Below are 11,956 nucleotides of genomic sequence, written 5' to 3' on the forward strand. Positions count from 1 at the left end.
CGTAAAGTATGAATACAGCACAGACAGCTGAAGAGCAGATCTTCATCAGAGACCCATGCAGGCATCACACTGATACACGTAAAGCATGAATACAGCACAGACAGCTGAACAGCGGATCAGAGCCCCATGCAGGGTCACACTGATACACGAAAAGCATGAATACAGCACAGATGGCTGAAGAGCAGATCTTCATCAGAGCCCCATGCAGGCATCACACTGATACACGTAAAGTATGAATACAGCACAGACAGCTGAAGAGCAGATCTTCATCAGAGACCCATGCAGGCGTCACACTGATACACGTAAAGCATGAATACAGCACAGACAGCTGAACAGCGGATCAGAGCCCCATGCAGGGTCACACTGATACACGAAAAGCATGAATACAGCACAGACAGCTGAAGAGCAGATCTTCATCAGAGCCCCATGCAGGCGTCACATTGATACACATAAAGCATGAATACAGCACAGACGGCTGAAGAGCAGATCTTCATCAGAGCCCCATGCAGGTGTCACACTGATGCACGTAAAGCATGAATACAGCACAGACAGCTGAAGAGCAGATCTTCATCAGAGCCCCATGCAGGCGTCACACTGATACACGTAAAGCATGAATACAGCACAGACGGCTGAAGAGCGGAGCTTCATCAGAGCCCCATGCAGGTGTCACACTGATACACGTAAAGCATGAATACAGCACAGAGAGCTGAAGAGCAGATCTTCATCAGAGCCCCATGCAGGCGTCACACTGATACACGTAAAGCATGAATACAGCACAGAGAGCTGAAGAGCAGATCTTCATCAGAGCCCAATGCAGGTGTCACACTGATGCACATAAAGCATGAATACAGCACAGACAGCTGAAGAGCAGAGCTTCATCAGAGCCCCATGCAGGGTCACACTGATACACGAAAAGCATGAATACAGCACAGACAGCTGAAGAGCAGATCTTCATCAGAGCCCCATGCAGGCGTCACACTGATACACATAAAGCATGAATACAGCACAGACGGCTGAAGAGCAGATCTTCATCAGAGCCCCATGCAGGCATCACACTGACACACAAAGCATGAATACAGCACAGACAGCTGAAGAGCAGATCTTCATCAGAGCCCCATGCAGGCGTCACACTGATACACGTAAAGCACGAATACAGCACAGACAGCTGAACAGCGGATCAGAGCCCCATGCAGGGTCACACTGATACACGTAAAGCATGAATACAGCACAGAGAGCTGAAGAGCAGATCTTCATCAGAGCCCCATGCAGGCGTCACACTGATACACGTAAAGCACGAATACAGCACAGACAGCTGAAGAGCAGATCTTCATCAGAGCCCCATGCAGGCGTCACACTGATACACGTAAAGCATGAATACAGCACAGACAGCTGAAGAGCAGATCTTCATCAGAGCCTCATGTACGGATCACACATTGGACTGCTATTTTCCCGTATATATTGTGCCTATGGCCATAGTGAAAGGTGCATATCTTTTACTTTTTAAGTATTAAATTATAATAGATAAAAAATATTAGAGCAGAAAAGAAAGAAGACCTAGGAATATGAATGAAAAAGAAAGCAAAAACGGGGATGCTGATATTTTGTGACTCTCCCTAACGGCTGATTTAATGAGAAAAGGGCTGTGTTTAGCATGGATACTTTTCAGTAGCCGCAGTATGAGAAAACCTGCTTTCTGAACATGCCCCCACGTCTGATACCAACGGGGCATGGACGGAGGCGCTTCCCGGCACGGTGAGAGCAGCATCTCGCACGTGAGGGGGCAAGAGAACATTAAGGAAGTGCCGAGCTGGGTCACACCGAGGTCCGCCTGCGGCCATGGATGGACCCAGATCACAAGAGCCCAGCAGGTCCCAGAAACTAAACCTATGTCCCGGGGTTAAGCGCTGACATTCCCTGAGTCTCCCTGGCTAATGACCTCTTGTGGACTTTGGGCTCCCTGGTTAATGACCTCTTGTGGACGTTGAGCTCCATGGCTAATGACCTCTTGTGGACTTTGGGTTCCCTGGTTAATGACCTCTTGTGGACTTTGGGCTCCCTGGCTAATGACCTCTTGTGGACTTTGGGTTCCCTGGTTAATGACCTCTTGTGGACGTTGAGCTCCATGGCTAATGACCTCTTGTGGACTTTGGGCTCCCTGGCTAATGACCTCTTGTGGACTTTGGGTTCCCTGGTTAATGACCTCTTGTGGACTTTGGGCTCCCTGGCTAATGACCTCTTGTGGACGTTGAGCTCCATGGCTAATGACCTCTTGTGGACTTTGGGTTCCGTGGTTAATGACCTCTTGTGGACGTTGAGCTCCATGGCTAATGACCTCTTATGGACCTTGGGCTCCCTGGTTAATGACCTCTTGTGGACCTTGGGCTCCATGGCTAATGACCTCTTGTGGACCTTGGGCTCCCTGGTTAATGACCTCTTGTGGACCTTGGGTTCCCTGGTTAATGACCTCTTGTGGACTTTGGGCTCCCTGGCTAATGACCTCTTGTGGACTTTGGGTTCCCTGGTTAATGACCTCTTGTGGACTTTGGGCTCCCTGGCTAATGACCTCTTGTGGACTTTGGGTTCCCTGGTTAATGACCTCTTGTGGACCTTGGGCTCCATGGCTAATGACCTCTTGTGGACCTTGGGCTCCCTGGTTAATGACCTCTTGTGGACTTTGGGCTCCCTGGCTAATGACCTCTTGTGGACTTTGGGCTCCCTGGTTAATGACCTCTTGTGGACTTTGGGCTCCCTGGCTAATGACCTCTTGTGGACTTTGGGCTCCATGGCTAATGACCTCTTGTGGACTTTGGGTTCCCTGGTTAATGACCTCTTGTGGACTTTGGGCTCCCTGGTTAATGACCTCTTGTGGACTTTGGGCTCCCTGGCTAATGACCTCTTGTGGACTTTGGGCTCCCTGGCTAATGACCTCTTGTGGACTTTGGGCTCCCTGGCTAATGACCTCTTGTGGACTTTGGGTTCCCTGGTTAATGACCTCTTGTGGACTTTGGGTTCCCTGGTTAATGACCTCTTGTGGACTTTGGGCTCCCTGGCTGATGACCTCTTGTGGACCTTGGGCTCCCTGGCTAATGACCTCTTGTGGACTTTGGGCTCCCTGGCTAATGACCTCTTGTGGACGTTGAGCTCCATGGCTAATGACCTCTTGTGGACTTTGGGCTCCCTGGCTAATGACCTCTTGTGGACTTTGGGCTCCATGGCTAATGACCTCTTGTGGACCTTGGGCTCCCTGGTTAATGACCTCTTGTGGACTTTGGGCTCCATGGCTAATGACCTCTTGTGGACCTTGGGCTCCCTGGTTAATGACCTCTTGTGGACCTTGGGCTCCCTGGTTAATGACCTCTTGTGGACCTTGGGCTCCCTGGCTGATGACCTCTTGTGGACTTTGGGCTCCCTGGTTAATGACCTCTTGTGGACTTTGGGCTCCCTGGCTGATGACCTCTTGTGGACTTTGGGCTCCCTGGTTAATGACCTCTTGTGGACCTTGGGCTCCCTGGCTAATGACCTCTTGTGGACTTTGGGCTCCCTGGTTAATGACCTCTTGTGGACTTTGGGCTCCATGGCTAATGACCTCTTGTGGACTTTGGGCTCCATGGCTAATGACCTCTTGTGGACTTTGGGCTCCATGGCTAATGACCTCTTGTGGACTTTGGGCTCCATGGCTAATGACCTCTTGTGGACTTTGGGCTCCCTGGTTAATGACCTCTTGTGGACTTTGGGTTCCCTGGTTAATGACCTCTTGTGGACTTTGGGCTCCCTGGTTAATGACCTCTTGTGGACTTTGGGTTCCCTGGTTAATGACCTCTTGTGGACTTTGGGCTCCCTGGTTAATGACCTCTTGTGGACTTTGGGCTCCCTGGCTAATGACCTCTTGTGGACTTTGGGCTCCCTGGCTGATGACCTCTTTTACAGCCGCTGTGCTCGTCGCCCTGACCACGTCCTCTGGCCGCAGACTCCTCTGCGTGATTGTGCGCTGAGCGAGAAAGTACTTTGCATGATTTGATTTTAATCTGCGGGCTGTTAGTTTCAGGGAGGGGCCCCTGATTTTAGTATTTACCCCTCCCACCCCACTCCTGCCTCTATAAACCTCTATCGCGTCCCCTCTCAGCCCCCTCTCTCTCTCCCAGGCTGAGGATCCCTGGCCTGCGTGGCCTCTCTCACCACAGGAGCGATGTTCCTCCCTCCCTTATCATTTTCCCTCTCCCTCCTCTGCACCTTTTCCAGTTCCGCTCTCTCTCTCTCTCTTGAGATGGGGGGAGACCGGACCCGCACTCAGTACTCACGGTGCGCTGGCCCCATGGCTGGACACAGATTCAATGCGCTTTTTCCCTTTTATTCTCCGTTCCTCTTCGGATCGTTCCTAACATTGCGTTTGCTTTTTTTTTTTTTGACCGCCGCCCGCCTGGTAAGCCAGGGATTTCGGTGTTTTCTCCACAAGGGCTGAGAGGGTCCTTTCCTGGGGGGCATCTCCCCAGGACACAGCCCGGCGTCGTGAACCCGTAGCTGGGATCGGTTTTCTCCCTCCCCGCGTCGCTCTGCGCTTTTCCACATTAAACTTCTTCAGCCGTTCGGATGCCTCTCCCCGCCGTGTCCCAGCCTCACAAAGGTCCCTCTGCAGTGCCTCGCCAGCCGCTGCTGTTTCAGCAACTCGGAATAGTTTGGCGTCCTTTGCTGATGCCCCCTTTCCCAGTTGATTTACAGCACAGGTCCCAGTACAGACCCCCCCCCCCCCCCCACCCATGTCCTTGACCCAGTTCCCAGGCCACCATAGGGCACTGCCTCCGATCCCATGATCTCCCCCGCTTTCTCCAAGGGTCAAACGGCTTCCGAAAATCCAAATAAAACTACAGCAGGAGTTTCGGCGTCTGAAGGAGGTGAGCGAGGCCGCCCGCTGCGTCGTGGCGCGCGCGGGCGTTACCCGATATTCCCTAAAGACGGACGGATCGCACCTGTGGAATTCTGCTGAGCTCCCGGTGGGGAGGAATAAATGGGGGCAGATCGATACGAGCCGCGGCCATTGCCTCGGGAAGCCCTGAAAAGGAACCTGGAAAACCGTCCGCTTTGCTTTGCTTGCTCAGGGTCCACTTTCCTGCCCGCAGTGGAGCCGAGGGGTCGTTTGCCCCCCTGCACACGCCCTGCTGACTTTCAGTCTCAGCCAAAAGGCCACAACGTAGGCTCAGCCTTCACCTTTGACCTTGGCCAAAATGTGAACCTTTTGCCTTTGCTTGGTGCTCAGGCAGGGCAGAGAGAGAGAGAGAGAGAGAGGGAGAGAGGGATTCAGCTACCACGGACAGCTCCACACTGGCTCACCGATTCCCACCCAGCAAAAACTTTCATCGGCAGGACATAGGGTACACACAGGTGCTAGCAAGGCCACGGATTAACATGCAAGGGTAGAGAACAGCAGCTTATGTATCTATGCATGTGCACGGGATTACCAAGAGGAGAACAGTGACAATGCAAGGTACATAAGGCAGTGAGATAAGGACAATTCCCGGTTACAGAGAGTCAACAGCAGGGGTTTCAGATCCCACTTCTCTCCCCCCTATCACTAGGAGCACCCTGTCACCTGTGGATTCATTTCGGGTGGAGGAAGAGGGCAGATTCTCCCCTCTCCTGTGGGCCCATCTTCCCTTCTCCTTCACTGGGAGTACACCCCCCACCCTTCACCCTCTGCCCCTCTGGGGGTGTTAATAATCTCAGCTCCCCCAGTTAGTGCAATATAAATGCCCACTGCTTTGCTAGCACCAGCAGATTCTTGAGGGCTTATTTATTTAAATAATTTTAAAGTAAAAAAAAAAAATTGGACTAACCCAAGCTTTATTTTTCCAACCTACAAAAGAAAATGAAGCTGCTTCCAACATTAAACTGAAAACCATGGCTGCAGGGAAATGACTTATCAATAGCAGTACATCAGGCCAGGGAAGGAGACATCCCGGCCATGCCTGATTCAGTAATGTTTTACTTACAAGTATCATCAGGCACTGAGGTACAGCACAGGGCATCTTGTACTTATGACACACAGCAGCCTGTATCTTCCGCAGTCCCTGTAATTCTGGTGTGTCGTGAGACCTAAGGATAGAAGCTGCGACTACCTGAGAGAGATCACTGGAGCAAGAAATAGACTTTGTGCCTGTTATAAAATCAGACTGGGTGTAGTGCAATAGTCTTTTGCAGGAACAGCAGGAGGTGCTGCCAGGCAGGATGCGGATTTAATTACTTGCCTACTCAAGACCAGTTGAAATTCAGGTACAGTAGCTAGGTCCCTACCCCAGAGCATTTACAGTCTAAAGCTGCCGCTGAGGCAGTGTGTGAATTCTGCCTTCCCTGGGTCTTAGCCTGCTGCTCTAGACTGTTTCTCCAGCAATGAGTCGCACTGCTACAGTTGTGCATATGGTGGAGGGCTCAGTATTTGATTAGCAGGAGGTGCTGCAGGGTAGGAGTGAGGTGCATTGGCAGAGCTGTGTGTGAGGGTCTCAGTACTGGAATAGCAGGAGGTGCTGCAGGGCAGGAGTGAGGTGCATTGGCAGAGCTGTGTGTGAGGGTCTCAGTACTGGAATAGCAGGGGGTGCTGCAGGGCAGGAGTGAGGTGCATTGGCAGAGCTGTGTGTGAGGGTCTCAGTACTGGAATAGCAGGGGGTGCTGCAGGGCAGGAGTGAGGTGCATTGGCAGAGCTGTGTGTGAGGGTCTCAGTACTGGAATAGCAGGGGGTGCTGCAGGGCAGGAGTGAGGTGCATTGGCAGAGGTGCGTTTGCATAGCATTTGCATGTCCCGGTCTGGGAAGTTTTAATAATTATTCTTTCTTTGGCAAATTTATGGGCAGAGAGCCTGCCACAGCTGTGCATTAGAAAAGAAAGGAAAGCAGTGAAGGAGACCCTCTGATCTGTTAACAAAGCTTTGAACACCTACAGGTTTAACATGCCGTGCAGATTTCCAGGTCCTCATCCTGCCTGCGCTGAAAGCTATTTAAATAACCGAGATGCCGGAGGCGGAGGGGGAGCGGGTAGGAGAGGAGATCTCTGGCACCCTCTGTCTGCCAGTGCCGGTACTGCAGGTGCAGGCGAGCTCACGCCACGTCCTTCTCCTCCTCATCCTTGGCAGCGCCTCCCCCCCCCCTCCATGCCCCCCTCCCCACCCCCCCCAGATCAGAAGCCGGGCCGGCCCCCATCCCCCAACACCTCCCCGGGAGGGGCTTCTCGTCCTCCCACCCTCGCTCGAGCTGTTGCCTGCTTTCTGCCAAAAGAAGGCACGAACAGGTTTGCCAGCTCAGTTCCCGCGGATTAAGTTTCACCCACGGATGCCTGAGAGCATCCCGGGCTGAGCTCCAACCTTGGGGGGGGGGGGGGGGGGGGGGGTGCGTGTGGATGCTGGCGTCGCTGCACCAGAAACGTACGGGGGCGAGCGGGGTGGAAGGGGACTCCCCCTCCCCCCCCCCGGAGCAGGTGCTAGGGATGAGGTTAGCTAATGGGCCATGGTTGCCAGCCCCCTCCTCACCCTCCAGGGCCTTGCCTGCTCCCAGGCTCTCTCACCCCTTTCTGGACCGCCTTTCCCCACCTTTATATGGGTGGCTGGAGGTGAAGCAGCTCTTTCTTGTACAGCTCCGTGTACACCAATGGCTCGCTGGTGAGCTGCCTCCTGGACGGCGAGGCTGCGGGCCCAGCCGGAGCTCTTCGCTCCGGCGACTCACATCTTGTGCCTGTGTGGATCGGGGGGCGGGGGTTGGAGCTCCCATCATGAACTGCTGACCCCGTGCCGCGGCCATCCCGGCACAGGGGCTTCCGCCGGCCCCCATCTCAGCCCCCGGCACCCAGAGCGGCACTGATTTAGCATAAGACGCACGGGTTCCATAAACCGCTTCTTGGTTTGGGGTTTGTTTTTTTACATTAAAGATGCTCTTGGAACAATACACGAATTTCTTTTTCCTCCGTATTTTTTTAAATCAGAAATGACAGCACTGCCACACCTTCCTCTCGATGAAAAGCTCTCCCAGGCCAGGAAAAACGTAAAACCTTGGCTTTTAGAAAAGTGTAGGAGAGGGATTTTGCTTTTAGAATTTCTGCCTCACCTGAGCAGTAAAGCTGGAATAATTTATAGCACAGCGACTTTTCCTGACAAACCTTCATGCTACAGAAAAGGCTTTTGTGACACCCTGATTACTGCTCATTAGACACTAGGGCCTACCTCCTACGCCAATTCACTTCACCCTGACAGAGAGGAGATGAGTGGCAATGTCAGTCATATGTGTGTGTGAGTGTGTGTGTGGCTCTGTGTGAAGGGGGAAACATGTGTGTGTGTGTGAAGGGGGAAACATGGGTGTGTGTGTGTGTGGCTCTGTGTGAAGGGGGAAGCACGGGTGTGTGTGTGAGTGTGTGTGTGGCTCTGTGTGAAGGGGGAAGAATGGTGTGTGTGTGTGGCTCTGTGTGAAGGGGGAAACACGTGTGTGTGTGTGAGTGTGTGTGGCTCTGTGTGAAGGGGGAAGCATGGTGTGAGTGTGTGTGGCTCTGTGTGAAGGGGGAAACACGTGTGTGTGTGTGAGTGGCTCTGTGTGAAAGGGGGAAACACGGTGTGTGTGTGTGTGTGTGAGTGTGTGTGGCTCTGTGTGAAGGGGGAAACACGTGTGTGTGTGTGTGTGTGGCACTGTGTGAAGGGGGAAGCATGGTGTGAGTGTGTGTGTGAGTGTGTGTGGCTCTGTGTGAAGGGGGAAACACGTGTGTGTGTGTGTGTGTGTGGCTCTGTGTGAAGGGGGAAGCACGGGTGTGAGTGTGTGTGTCTCTGTGTGAAGGGGGAAGCATGGTGTGAGTGTGTGTGTGTGTGTATGTGTGTGAAGGGGGAAGCATGGTGTGTGTGTGTGTGTGTGAAGGGGGAAGCATGGTGTGAGTGTGTGTGTGTGTGAAGGGGGAAGCATGGTGTGAGTGTGTGTGTGAGTGTGTGTGGCTCTGTGTGAAGGGGGAAACACGTGTATGTGTGTGTGTGTGTGTGGCTCTGTGTGAAGGGGGAAGCATGGGTGTGAGTGTGTGTGTGTGGCTCTGTGTGAAGGGGGAAGCATGGTGTGAGTGTGTGTGTATGTGTGTGAAGGGGGAAGCATGGTGTGAGTGTGTGTGTGTGGCTCTGTGTGAAGGGGGAAGCACGGGTGTGAGTGTGTGTGTGTGGCTCTGTGTGAAGGGGGAAGCATGGTGTGAGTGTGTGTGTGTGTGTATGTGTGTGAAGGGGGAAGCATGGTGTGAGTGTGTGTGTGTGTGAAGGGGGAAGCATGGTGTGAGTGTGTGTGTGAGTGTGTGTGGCTCTGTGTGAAGGGGGAAACACGTGTATGTGTGTGTGTGTGTCTCTGTGTGAAGGGGGAAGCATGGGTGTGAGTGTGTGTGTGTGGCTCTGTGTGAAGGGGGAAGCATGGTGTGAGTGTGTGTGTGTGTGTGTGTATGTGTGTGAAGGGGGAAGCATGGTGTGAGTGTGTGTGTGTGTGGCTCTGTGTGAAGGGGGAAACACGTGTATGTGTATGTGTGTGTGTGTGTGTGTGTGGCTCTGTGTGAAGGGGGAAGCATGGTGTGAGTGTGTGTGTGTGTGTATGTGTGTGAAGGGGGAAGCATGGTGTGAGTGTGTGTGTGTGTGTGTATGTGTGTGAAGGGGGAAGCATGGTGTGAGTGTGTGTGTGTGGCTCTGTGTGAAGGGGGAAGCATGGTGTGAGTGTGTGTGTGTGTGTATGTGTGTGAAGGGGGAAGCATGGTGTGAGTGTGTGTGTGTGTGAAGGGGGAAGCATGGTGTGAGTGTGTGTGTGAGTGTGTGTGGCTCTGTGTGAAGGGGGAAACACGTGTATGTGTGTGTGTGTGTGTGTGGCTCTGTGTGAAGGGGGAAGCATGGGTGTGAGTGTGTGTGTGTGGCTCTGTGTGAAGGGGGAAGCATGGTGTGAGTGTGTGTGTGTGGCTCTGTGTGAAGGGGGAAGCATGGTGTGAGTGTGTGTGTGTGTGTATGTGTGTGAAGGGGGAAGCATGGTGTGAGTGTGTGTGTGTGGCTCTGTGTGAAGGGGGAAACACGTGTATGTGTGTGTGTGTGGCTCTGTGTGAAGGGGGAAGCATGGTGTGAGTGTGTGTGTGTGGCTCTGTGTGAAGGGGGAAGCATGGTGTGAGTGTGTGTGTGTGAAGGGGGAAGCACGGGTGTGAGTGTGGCTCTGTGTGAAGGGGGAAGTGTGCGTGGGGTGGAGGGACTGCCAGCCGCACACATTAAGAGGAGAGCCTGCGGGAAGCTGGAAAGGACACAGAGAGAGAGAGTGAGAGAGAGAATACTTTTCCCCCGGGCGGGTGGCCCGACACCCGGATCAGGGAGCTCCGCAGGACGGAGAGTCGGGCAGAGCTGGTGCAGCTTGTCCCGGGCCTGGCGCTGGAGCTTCCGACCTCTTACTGCGAGGATCAGAGATTGCATTTTACACTTCCTCCCTCTCGGCGGCTCGCCCCGTCGCCTCTCCTGCTGAAACGTGGCTCTCTCTCTCTCTCTGTGCATTTTATTTATAATTTTTTTTTGAGGTACGCGCCGAGGTCTCCCCCGTCTCCTCCGGGAGCCGCCGCGCCATCCCCGCTCGCCCTTGCTCCGGGACCCTCCTCTCTCTCCCCTCGCACCCTTTCCGGAGGCGGCGGCCTGCAGGGACCGGGCGCTGTACTCTAGGCCAGGTCTCCCCCAGGGACCGGGATCACCTCTGCTTCCCCCCCCCCCCCCCGCCCTCCCCGGCGTCCTGATTCCTCGGAAGCAGGGGACCGCTCGCGAGAACGTTTTTAAAAGGTCGATCATCCCCATCCTCGTCGTCCGTTTTCCCTCCCGTCGGCTCGCGCCCCCGCCGGAATTTCCACCTGGCACGACCTGCCGGGGGGGAGGGGGGGACACACACACACAACGGCCCCCTGCGCCACGCCCGCGGGGAGCACGGTAACCGACGACGATGACGGCCCCCCCCCCCCCCGTTTCCCCCGCCGGCTGCCGTTACCCATTCACGAGCCTCGCCGGGCTCCTACCCAACAAAAACTCGCCGCCTGCAGAGAACTGTGGAAAATAAATTTATTTTTCTAAAAAAAAAAGCTTGCAATAAAAGCCATGATTGAGGTGTTTTATGCCCCCCCCCCCCCCCCGGGAGCTTCCTTTTTATAGGCAGGACTGCAGGGCGTGGAGCACGAGAGCCTACGAGTTTAGAACAGGAAAACGCAGGCCTGGTTTCCCCCCCCCCTCTCCCCCGGGGCAGGCTGCAGGAACTCACCCGCTCCCCCCGGCCAGCCGGGTTTTCACTTGTGGAAGTCTGTGGGACCGGGCCAGCAGCGCTGCGTACGGACCCGGCGGGCACACGGGATGCTGGCCCATCATCCCCCGTTAAAATCGCGACATTTTTCCCACCCCTCCAGGAGACCCCCCCTCTTCCCGCCATGGTCTCACCCCTCCAGGAGACCCCCCTCTTCCTGCCATGGTCATATCCCTCCAGGAGACCCCCCCTCTTCCTGCCATAGTCTCACCCCTCCAGGAGACCCCCCCTCTTCCAGCCATGGTCTCACCCCTCCAGGAGACCCCCCTCTTCCTGCCATGGTCTCACCCCTCCAGGAGACCCCCCTCTTCCTGCCATGGTCTCACCCCTCCAGGAGACCTCCCCTCTTCCCGCCATCGCCTCACCCCTCCAGGAGACCCCCCTCTTCCTGCCATGGTCCCACTCCTCCAGGAGACCTCCCCTCTTCCCGCCATCGCCTCACCCCTCCAGGAAACCCCCCTCTTCCTGCCATGGTCCCACTCCTCCAGGAGACCCCCCCTCTTCCTGCCATCGCCTCACCCCTCCAGGAGACCCCCCTCTTCCTGCTATGGTCCCACTCCTCCAGGAGACCCCCCTCTTCCTGCCATCGCCTCACCCCTCCAGGAGACCCCCCTCTTCCTGCCATGGTCCCACTCCTCCAGGAGACCCCCCTCTTCCTGCCATGGT

Source organism: Rhinatrema bivittatum, chromosome 19, assembly GCF_901001135.1.
Source record: "Rhinatrema bivittatum chromosome 19, aRhiBiv1.1, whole genome shotgun sequence".
In the NCBI taxonomy this organism is placed as follows: Eukaryota; Metazoa; Chordata; class Amphibia; order Gymnophiona; family Rhinatrematidae; genus Rhinatrema; species Rhinatrema bivittatum.